Here is a 10,275-nt window from a genome sequence, read left to right as displayed (position 1 = left end):
AAGACTTATACGAGTATTACGTAATAGAATTCCTAAATTATACAAGTAATAAGAAGTATAATTAGAATTCTATTAGTAATAATGAAGTATAAGTCGAAGAGGTTCCCACCCAGCATCTCATTTAATCGATACTCTTCAGTTCTGAACCCTCCCTTTCCAACACTGTACAGAAGTCAAAACTGGTGGGCCCTACTTTATGCTGATGTTCTGCTTAATTGCATGCTTGACATGAGATGTCCATACGTATAATGCTCCGTGCCTTTGGAACAGCAATGATTGTGCTTTATTTATTGCTTGTCTGTATGATGAGAAGGACCAGTGAGCTAATTGTCTGCATTGCACCCAATACTGCATGGTGTTGCTGGTCTGTCTATTTAAAGCCGTATTCTCTTTGAAAAGATGCTTACTGCTCACTGATACGGGTATTTATAGCCAACTGGGACTGCCTGGAATTTTTACCTACTTTGAATTTCATTATGTGACTTCACTGCCTTAAACACCTGGGAAATGCTAACCTCTTCGACTTATACTTCATTATTACTAATAGAATTCTAATTATACTTCTTATTACTTGTATAATTTAGGAATTATTACGTAAACAAGCAAACTGGAGGCTTGTTGGGAATGTCATCAAAATTATATTTCAATGTAATTGTGATTTTGACATGATAGCGACACACTGAAATGTGTTGACTTTCTTAACGTCTCTTCCACTTAATGATTTGCTTTTATTCCTGCATTTCGCAAAAGATTACATTATAAGCAATCCAATATGATAATGCATTGGAGAGAAATACGTCTACGAATCATACAATATAAAATAAGAAAGAACGATTAGTTAGATTCAATCATCAGTGACATTTTCACTGCCCTCTTGAACTGTGTATTCAGGTCCTCTTTAACGTTAACCTTGTAAGTCAAAGTCTTCATTTCTCATGTCTCTCCTGTTAGGAAAGGCCTCGCTAGAAATCTACCTTATTCTGTCTTCCCAGTCTCCTCTAAACGCTCCCACTCTCATTCTCATCCTCCATCACCACGAGACGAAGAGTAAAGCCTCTCTTACATCCCGTCGTGCGTGTTAAGAGATCGTGCGGTCTCGGAGTTCCTGTCAAACGTGGAGTTGTCGCAGGGTGAAAATTAAATCGGAGAGGAAGTATGTAGTAGGTACTTAAATGAGTGGGTGTGTCTTGCTCAAAAAGTGAGGCCAGCAAGTGGTCTGTACGCCTCTTTGGAAGTAGGAAGAAGTAAGGAGCACGTAAGATCTCTACTTCTGTCGCACACAATGAGTGGGATAATACCCACGTGTACGTGAATTGCAAGTGAAGCGTACTTACGAAGTAAGAGAAACGTAAGAGAAACGTAAGGAGCCCGGAAGTGTTAAGCAAGACAATCGTGCGTCAAATTGGAAGAACGCACGGATTATCACAATAAAAAAAGGGGGCACTGAGTCTTTTCATCATTCATTTGGACTCGCTGCAGAAAATGTCGACGCGGAACTGAAAGCATGCTGTCCGTATCAGTTTCTATTATTATAGGAGCACGATGCACCTGAGTATGTCTCAACATAGTACTTCTGACGCACTTTTTATCGTGCTGAGTGTCGTCTATCGTCGTCTGAGTATGACGTACTTCACAAGTACGGTAGTAGTACTCGCCATGCATTTTGGACATGGGCGTAAATCCGGGGGGGGGGGGATGGGAGGATATATTCCCCCCACTTTTGAAGGAGGGGGGGGGGATGGCCTGTACAAATATCCCCCCTGAAATTCTCCCAAGAAAAAGATGTAGGAACAAAAAACAAACAAAAAGAAATGTGGCGATATTGATTTCAGCATGATGGATTATTGCATAGCCTATAATCTAGGCGGAGAAATATTTTAAACGTATGATGCAGCGAGGTAATTGTCTTTGCCAAGCGAAACATCTGATGCGGCGAGACTACGAACAGTGGACGCATCTACTGCGTCCGCTAGGCGCCACGATCGGTGGCAGTTTTTTTTTTTCGTGTAAGAAGACTGCCACCGATTGAAAAAACAAAAGAAAACAACGACAAACAACTGGATCATGGGCGGTGTATTCGCGCGCATCCACTGTTCGTAGTCTCGTCGCATCAGACCAGCTGCATTCCCACCTAGGTTATAGGCTACATACTGTAATGCATGAGCCATGACGTTCGCACGCCCGCCTCGTGACGAGAGCGTGAACGGTGCTAGCAGCGCTCGCGTACTTCTCTCGCACGCCAATGCATGCAGAGCAATATCGACCGTAATGCATGCTTCGGATGTTGAACTACTATAGTAGCCACACAACCAGATGGCAACCAGCTGCATGCAACCAGGGAGGTGCTCTTTCCACCTCCTTGATGCAACACAGTCTGTAGGGCCATGGACGTAGGCGTGAACGAGTGCACCATGCCGAGCGCGATACGACTCACGTCGAGCTCCGCATGAGTTACCCAAAGATCTATATAACAAACGAGCCTTGTACGAGTTTCAGTCATAGGAATTGCAACACATTTACCCTCTCCATATTGGCAGTGATTTTGCTCAGTTAGTATAATTCGTTTGCCTCCAGAAAAAAACAAAAGGAGCGGGTGTCGATTCCCATATTTTACCATTTGCAAGTACCTCCTTCAATCTAATGAACATTGCTTTAGATTAATGGTTCAGACCTATTAACCAGATTTCTTTTTGTTTTCATGGGAGATGTGCAAAAAACACAAGAAAGTTCACCTGTTAACAAACATACATCAATAGATTGACTGTGCTTGTTTGTTTAACCTTGTTTGCTTTGTTACTATTTTATGTTAAAGGACAAGTTCACCTTCATAAACATAAGGATTGAGAGAATGCAACAATATTAGTAGAACACATCAGTGAAAGTTTGAGGAAAATTGGACAATCGATGCAAAAGTTATGAATTTTTAAAATTTCTGTTTTGGAACCGCTGGATGAGGAGACTACTACAGCTTGTGAGTCATATGCGTACAACAGTATAAAGAAAATATAAAGAAAATTCAACATATTTTCACTTTTTTTCGCATAATAAAAGAGCACTTGACTTGCCTCTTTCTAAAGGCAGGGGGAATAATATTACCCATAACATTTGTCGGTAACGAGTCGGGGGAATGTGTACTTTTTTCATAATATGAAATTTTGTGAAATTCTCTTTATATTTTCCTTATATTGTTGTACGCATGTGACATCTAAGTTTTTCACACACTGCAGTAGTCTTCTCATCCAGCGGGTACTGCACAAAAACTTCAAAAATTCATAACTTTTGAACGGATTGTCCGATTTTCCTCAAACTTTCAATGATGTGTTCTACTAATATTGCTACATTCTCTCAATCCTTATGTTCATGAAGGTGAACTTGTCCTTTAAGGGTTTTAACACATAATGTACACAACTGATCTCGCGGAATAAATTCATTCAAGTGAATAAAACTATATTCACCTTTATCCAACAATTTGTTCTCAATAGTGTTTTGATCAGAGGAAAACTAGTGTGTTAGTTGTCGCATGTCTCAAGTTATCCCGGGTTACATGAAGAGCTAGCTGTCAACTATACCTTGCCACTACAACTCGACTTCTGTGGAAACCGCCAAGTACCATTATATCCCCCCCCCCCCCGAAAAAAAAAGCGCAAGCGCGCGAAACCGAGCGCTTTAAAAGTTCAATCGTGTGCAGTGGATGAAGTTGGGGGAGACAAATCATTTTGTCCCCCAAGCAATTCCCGAGATGAGGTCAAATCTCGAACTTTCTTTATGGAAAACTGGACAACTACCGCCAGAATTATGCACCGAATCGCTGAATTGCAATCATAATATGCAAAAGCTACTGAGTCCCTTTCGATAGCCTTTGTGCACTTTTGAGATTGACGTTTTATTTCCTTATATTTATCAAAGAGTGTGCAGCAGATCTTTCACATACAAAAGCTCCCTCATATGCAGAGGCGTCGATGGAGGGGGAGGGGGATGGTTTCCCCATAGAAGTATTGGGGACAAACAGATCATTTTGCTCCTCCTTGTAACTCCCGAGATGTGGAAATGTTCTTACTTTTTTTTGATAGAAGACTGTCTAAATATTTCACCCAAAGATGGCTGAATTTCAATTCTGAAAATACAAATCTCCCTCGCGTAAGAGGGGGATAGGCCTAACCCCTCCCATACCCTCCCCGTTCAATCATTTCTACTTAATACACTTTAGATAAACAGATTTCAAAATGTTTCATCCAAAGTGTGCACCAGGTCTGTTACTTCAGTTTAAAGAAATGCAAATGTTCCTTCGGTGGAAGAACATATATCTAGATACTTTCAATTAACGGAGGATCCCCCTCTAAAAAAATGGTATACACTTCTGGGATTGAAATTTCCCCAGATTACATCATAAATGTGTTTACGAGATATTTGTTGCTGCCAGTAATTGCCAGCAGTTGCGCCCGGTACGCCCCCATCCCTTAATTTCCAAAGCCAAAAAAGTACAGCTACAAACGGCAGTTTTTGGACTGTAAAATGTCAACATTTCAAGCTCGCTCGCATCAGGGAGGTGGGAAGAGAAACACCTCCCTGCTCGCATTTAATCGTTATGTCATTCTCCTGATGTTGCTGCCGGGTAATTGCCAGCAGTTGCGCCCGGTGCGCCCCCACCCCTTAATTTTCAAAGCGAAAAAAATGTAGCTTCAAAACGCAGTTTTGGGACTGTAAAATGTCAAAATTTTCAAGCTCGCTCGCTTCGCTCGCTCTCATTTAATCGTTATGTCATTCTCCTAATGTTGCTGCCAGTATCAAATTGCCAGCAAATGCGCCCGGTGCGCCCCCTTAATTTCCAAAGCGAAAAAAAAATATAGCTACAAATGACCCCTTCTGGAATGTACAATGTCAAAATTCATGATCGCGTTCATGATCTTCAGTGTAAGAATTAAGACAAGAAGTTTCTCTAAATGATACCATTTTATAGGCAAAATTGTTCAATAATAATCTACATAAAATGTACTGCTACCTTAATCATGTTGGACTGTTTCAAGTCGATAGAACACGCAAAAAAAAATGACTCAAATTGCACCATTTACAACATCAATATGCAAAAAGTTCTCACTGTGGGAAGGGGAACCCCCCCCCCCCTGCCCCCTTGCTCACATCTCTCCCTCGCATCTAACCGCTCCCCCTAAGATCAAATCCTGGCTACGCCGGTGATAGGCCCCACTATTCAGTAGGCCTTCACAGTGATGTTGCTCAGGCGGAGCAAGAGCTGAAATACCACGATGTAGTCATTCAATTATCTATAAATATTTCTTTTTCTTACTTGTTTTTTTATAGGAAAAAAATCCCAAATTTTACCCAAAGTGTGCACCTGATCGCTAAATTTGAGGTCTGAAAATGCAAAATTTTCCTCCTGTGGGAGGGGGATATTACACCCTCCCCAGGCCGCTCCGCTTCCTCGCACAGATATTCAAACTCAAAGTCCCTCCCCTACCCCCCTCCCATCATTAAAACGGAAAGATGCCCGTATGATGATTGCTTCACTGACTTAAATCAAGAAAATTGAAGAATTCAATTGATAGCTACAGGAAAATATCTACTACGTTATTCAAGAAATGGATATCCTTATTAGCATTTTATTGAATTTATTTGGGCATTATTCAGGGCTGCGGTACGTTTTTGAAAGGGGGGGGGGCAAAATCACCTGTCAGTCAAGAAGAAAGAACATCAAAAGACAAGAGAAACAACAACAAAAAAGTCTTCATACTTTTAAGGTCTGATTTTCCGCCGAAAGTCGGCTGACAACAAAAAACAAAACAAACAAAAACAAGAACAAAAAGTCGTCATATTTTTGCTGCCACTTCCCTCCCACTTTGCATGGAAAAGAGTGGGACATTTGATCCCTGTAAAGTGTGTGTGTGTGGGGGGGGGGGGCAAGCTTTTCCCCCCCCCCCCTCACCTTTCTTTTGCTAATACGTACATAATTGAAAGCAAGTGGAAAGTAAGAGTCTTCGCCCGAAGACCGAAGACCGATCCAACACCAATACCCATCCCTGACATTCCAGCCAGCACAGAGTACAAAGAGATTGAGGTCACACATGAAGGGATTGCTCGCTACTTTCAGGAAGCGACAAAGAACTTTGAGTCAATGATCAGAAAAGCCGTGGAATCTCTTATTGAAAGCATACAGCTGGTGGAATCAAAGCTCGGATCAGCCATTGAGTTTGAAAGCAGGAGAGTCACAGAGATGGAGGAGAAAAATTCACACCTGGAGAAGCGAGTAGGAGAGCTTGAGAAGGAAGTAAAAGATCTCCGGTATGAAGTCGCCAAGCACAACTCGGCCACCAACAAAAGTGAGAGATTCTCTCGCCGCAACAACATCCGGATCGTGGGAATACCAGAATCCAGCGATGAAGACTGGAAGGCATTCTCAAGGAGAAATTCGCATGCGACGTCAAAGTTGAAAGAGCTCATCGCGACGGAAAGTCGACACAAGGTAAACCCAGGCATATCTTATTCAAGACCCTGTCGTACCGTCACAAGACCCACCTGATGAAGAACCAGCGTGAAAAGTTAGCAGACGAGCCGTACTATATGACGGACGATCTGACACTGGACGACCTCATCGAGAAGAGGAAGTGGTCCAAAGCTGTGCAGGATCTGTACAGGAACAACGTTAAGCTCCGCTTCTTCGCAGGTAAATGGCGAAGCCCTACTGGAGTCCCCTACACCTTCCAGTCATCAAACTAAAGAGCATTGAAATGTATGTACAAGTATATAACGATGACCGATTGTTATGAAAGTTCTGCGATTTATGTCAATTATTTGAAACTGCCTTTAAATGCCTTGCTCCTTTCTCTCTCTCTCCCTCCCTCTCTCTCCTCATTCTCCTCTTGCATCACTATCATCAAATCCTCTCGCCTGCTATGTGTTATTATGTAGTACATAACTGTGTATACCACTATTGTGAAATCCAATGGGATTCATTTGTCTCTGTTCTAATCAATCCACGGAGAGTCGATGTTTATCTTGCCTTGTAATCAACCTCTGTCATACACCTGACTACTCTATTGAGTTCGTAGTCGGTTCTTTAAAGTTACCAGTAATTTGTACGGTTTTTTTATCTTATTTACTCTACATCACTTACCTAAAACAATGTATCATGACACAATTCACCCTTTTGTACTCCATAGACTCGCTGCTTATATGTACTTGCCTACCTTGTGTATGAACACAAATGGCTATGGATGACAATCTAAACGAAGGTGCTAACCATGCAAACACCTGTAAATACTATTTACCTAATGAATTTTCTGAATGTTTCAGAAATAATTGTAATTTCAGTATATTACATTTGAACATACGTAGTCTTTCGAAAAACTTTGAAATGTTGAATATGTTACTTACCACCTTATCACACTCTTTTTCAATTATTGCCATTACTGAAACGTGGCTTCATAAACACTCATCTCCATTATTTGATATCAGTGATTATAAACTTCTCCGTAACGATAGAAAGCATGGTAAAGGAGGTGGTGTTTTATTATATGTTCGCAATTCCCTGTCATTTAAGCTGAGATCTGATATTTATTTTTCCCAGGGTAATGCAGAGTCTTTATTTATTGAGGTTGAACATGTAAGCAGTAAAAATTGTATTATTGGAGTAGTTTATAAACCTCCTATCAGTAATAATGATAACTTTCTACAAGATTTTGATTCGATATTATCATGTGTTTGTAGAGAGAATAAAAATGTTCACGTTGTTGGTGATTTTAATATTGATTTATTATCAAATGATCGAGTATCTATTCAATTAGTTAACAATTTATATTCCAATTCTTTTGAACCACTTATAGATAATCCGACTAGAATTACACAACAAACATCTACTCTTCTTGATGATATATTTACCAACGTGCGCTGCACTTTCTCCTCGTCAGGTATTCTCTACTCTGATATATCAGACCACCTTCCTATATTTACAGTCTTTTCAGAGATGAAGCAGCAAAGCAAAGCCAACACTACAGAAACCCAATTGACTCGTAAATTTACCTCTGAGAAAATAGCAGATTTGAATATTGATCTCAGCTATGAACGTTGGGACAGTGTATTGATGGAAGAAAATGTTGATGAAGCTTTTAATGTTTTTATGACATGTTTTCAGTATTATTTAGACAAAAATATACCCATAGTTAAAAGGCAATGTAAACGTAATCGTAGAATTAAGCCTTGGATAACTAAAGGAATATTGAAGTCAATAAGAAAGAGGAATATGTATTATAAAATGAGTATTAGAAATCCCACAGTGAGTAATATAAACAGATATAAGGCTTATCGGAATAAATTAACATCTGTTATTCGTTTGTCTAAGAAATCATATTTCGCTTCTAAATTTGAGAAGGTAAATGGTAACATTTCAGGTACATGGAAAATTATAAATGATGTACTTGGTCGTTCAAAAGAATCAACAACCCAAAATAGTTTCAGACATGGAGATCATGCATATCATAAATCAATAGATATAGCAAATGTTTTTAATTCATATTTTGTAAACATTGGACGTAATCAAGCTTCAAAGGTGCCAAGCACAAAGGTAGATTTTAGGTATTATTTGGAAACCCCATGTGAGTTTTCTATATTTTTTGTTCCAGCAACACATAATGAAATCATTCAAGTTGTTAATTCGCTCAAATGTAGTGATTCAGTGAGTCATGATGATATAAGTAATAATCTTTTAAAGAAAGTAGTTTTGAATGTTGTTACTCCACTTACTCATATTGTCAATTTATCATTAAGTACTGGTGTTATCCCAAGTAAAATGAAACTTGCCAAAGTTATACCCATTCACAAGAAAGAAGATGCTTCCTTTATAAGCAATTTCCGTCCTATATCTATTCTCTCTAGCTTGTCAAAAGTTCTTGAAAGAATTGTTTATAACAGACTCTACGGTTTTCTGATACAAAATAACTTACTCACGTCTTGTCAATATGGTTTTAGGAAACACAACTCAACAGACAAAGCTCTTATTGAACTCTGTGATAAGATTTCCATTTCATTGTCTAAGAAAGAACATGTACTTGGAGTATTTATGGACCTTAGTAAAGCTTTTGATACCATTGATCATAGTATATTGTTAGAAAAGATGAATGTTTATGGTATACGAGGAACTCCTCTTATGTGGTTCAAGAACTATCTTTGTGACCGAAAACAATATACCATCTATAATAACTTTCACTCTGATGTATTACCAGTAAAATGTGGGGTTCCGCAAGGTTCAATCCTGGGGCCTTTGTTATTTCTTATATACATCAATGATATCTGTAATTCATCCTCTTTACTTCATTTCATTCTATTTGCAGATGATACCAATGTATTTCTTTCTGATCATAATCTTGAGCGTCTTATTGACACTATGAATACAGAATTACCCAAAGTCTCCGAATGGTTCAGAAGCAATAAGTTATCATTAAATGTAGAAAAGACAAATTATATAAAGTTCAAAAGTCAACGATCACTAAACTGTGGCATTCATTTTGATATTATTATAGATGACATGAAAATTGAACAGAAAGAAAGTACGAAGTTTTTAGACATTACTATAGATGACAAGTTGAACTGGAATCTGCATATTGCCAATGTTGTGACTTCTGTAGCACGCGGAGTTGGAATATTGTACAAACTCAGACCATACATATCAAGCTCTACGTTGTTCACCATTAAAGGACAAGTTCACCTTCATAAACATAGGGATTGAGAGAATGTAGTAATATTAGTAGAACACATCATTGAAAGTTTGAGGAAAATCAGACAATCCGTTCAAAAGTTATGAATTTTTAAAGTTTTTGTGCAGTACCCGCTGGATGAGAAGACTACTGCAGTGTATGAATAACTTAGATGTCACATGCGTACAACAATATAAGGAAAATATAAAGAGAATTTCACAAAATTTCATCTTTTGAAAAAAGTACACATTCCCCTGACTCGTTACCGACAAATGTTATGGGTAATATCATTCCCCCTGCCTTTAGAAAGAGGCAAGTCAAGTGCTCTTTTATTATGCGAAAAAAGTGAAAATATGTTGAATTTTCTTTTACATTTTCTTTATACTGTTGTACGCATATAACTCACAAGCTGTAGTAGTCTCCTCATCCAGCGGTTCCAACACAAAAATTTAAAAAATTCATAACTTTTGCATCGATTGTCCAATTTTCCTCAAACTTTCACTGATGTGTTCTACTAATATTGTTGCATTTTCTCAATCCTTATGTTTAGGAAGGTGAACTTGTCCTTTAATTC

This window comes from Diadema antillarum, unplaced genomic scaffold, assembly GCF_040938485.1.
Source record: "Diadema antillarum isolate AM-2024a unplaced genomic scaffold, OU_Dant_1.0 seq00002068_RagTag, whole genome shotgun sequence".
Lineage (NCBI taxonomy): Eukaryota > Metazoa > Echinodermata > Echinoidea > Diadematoida > Diadematidae > Diadema > Diadema antillarum.
Note: the sequence above shows the minus strand (reverse complement) of the source record.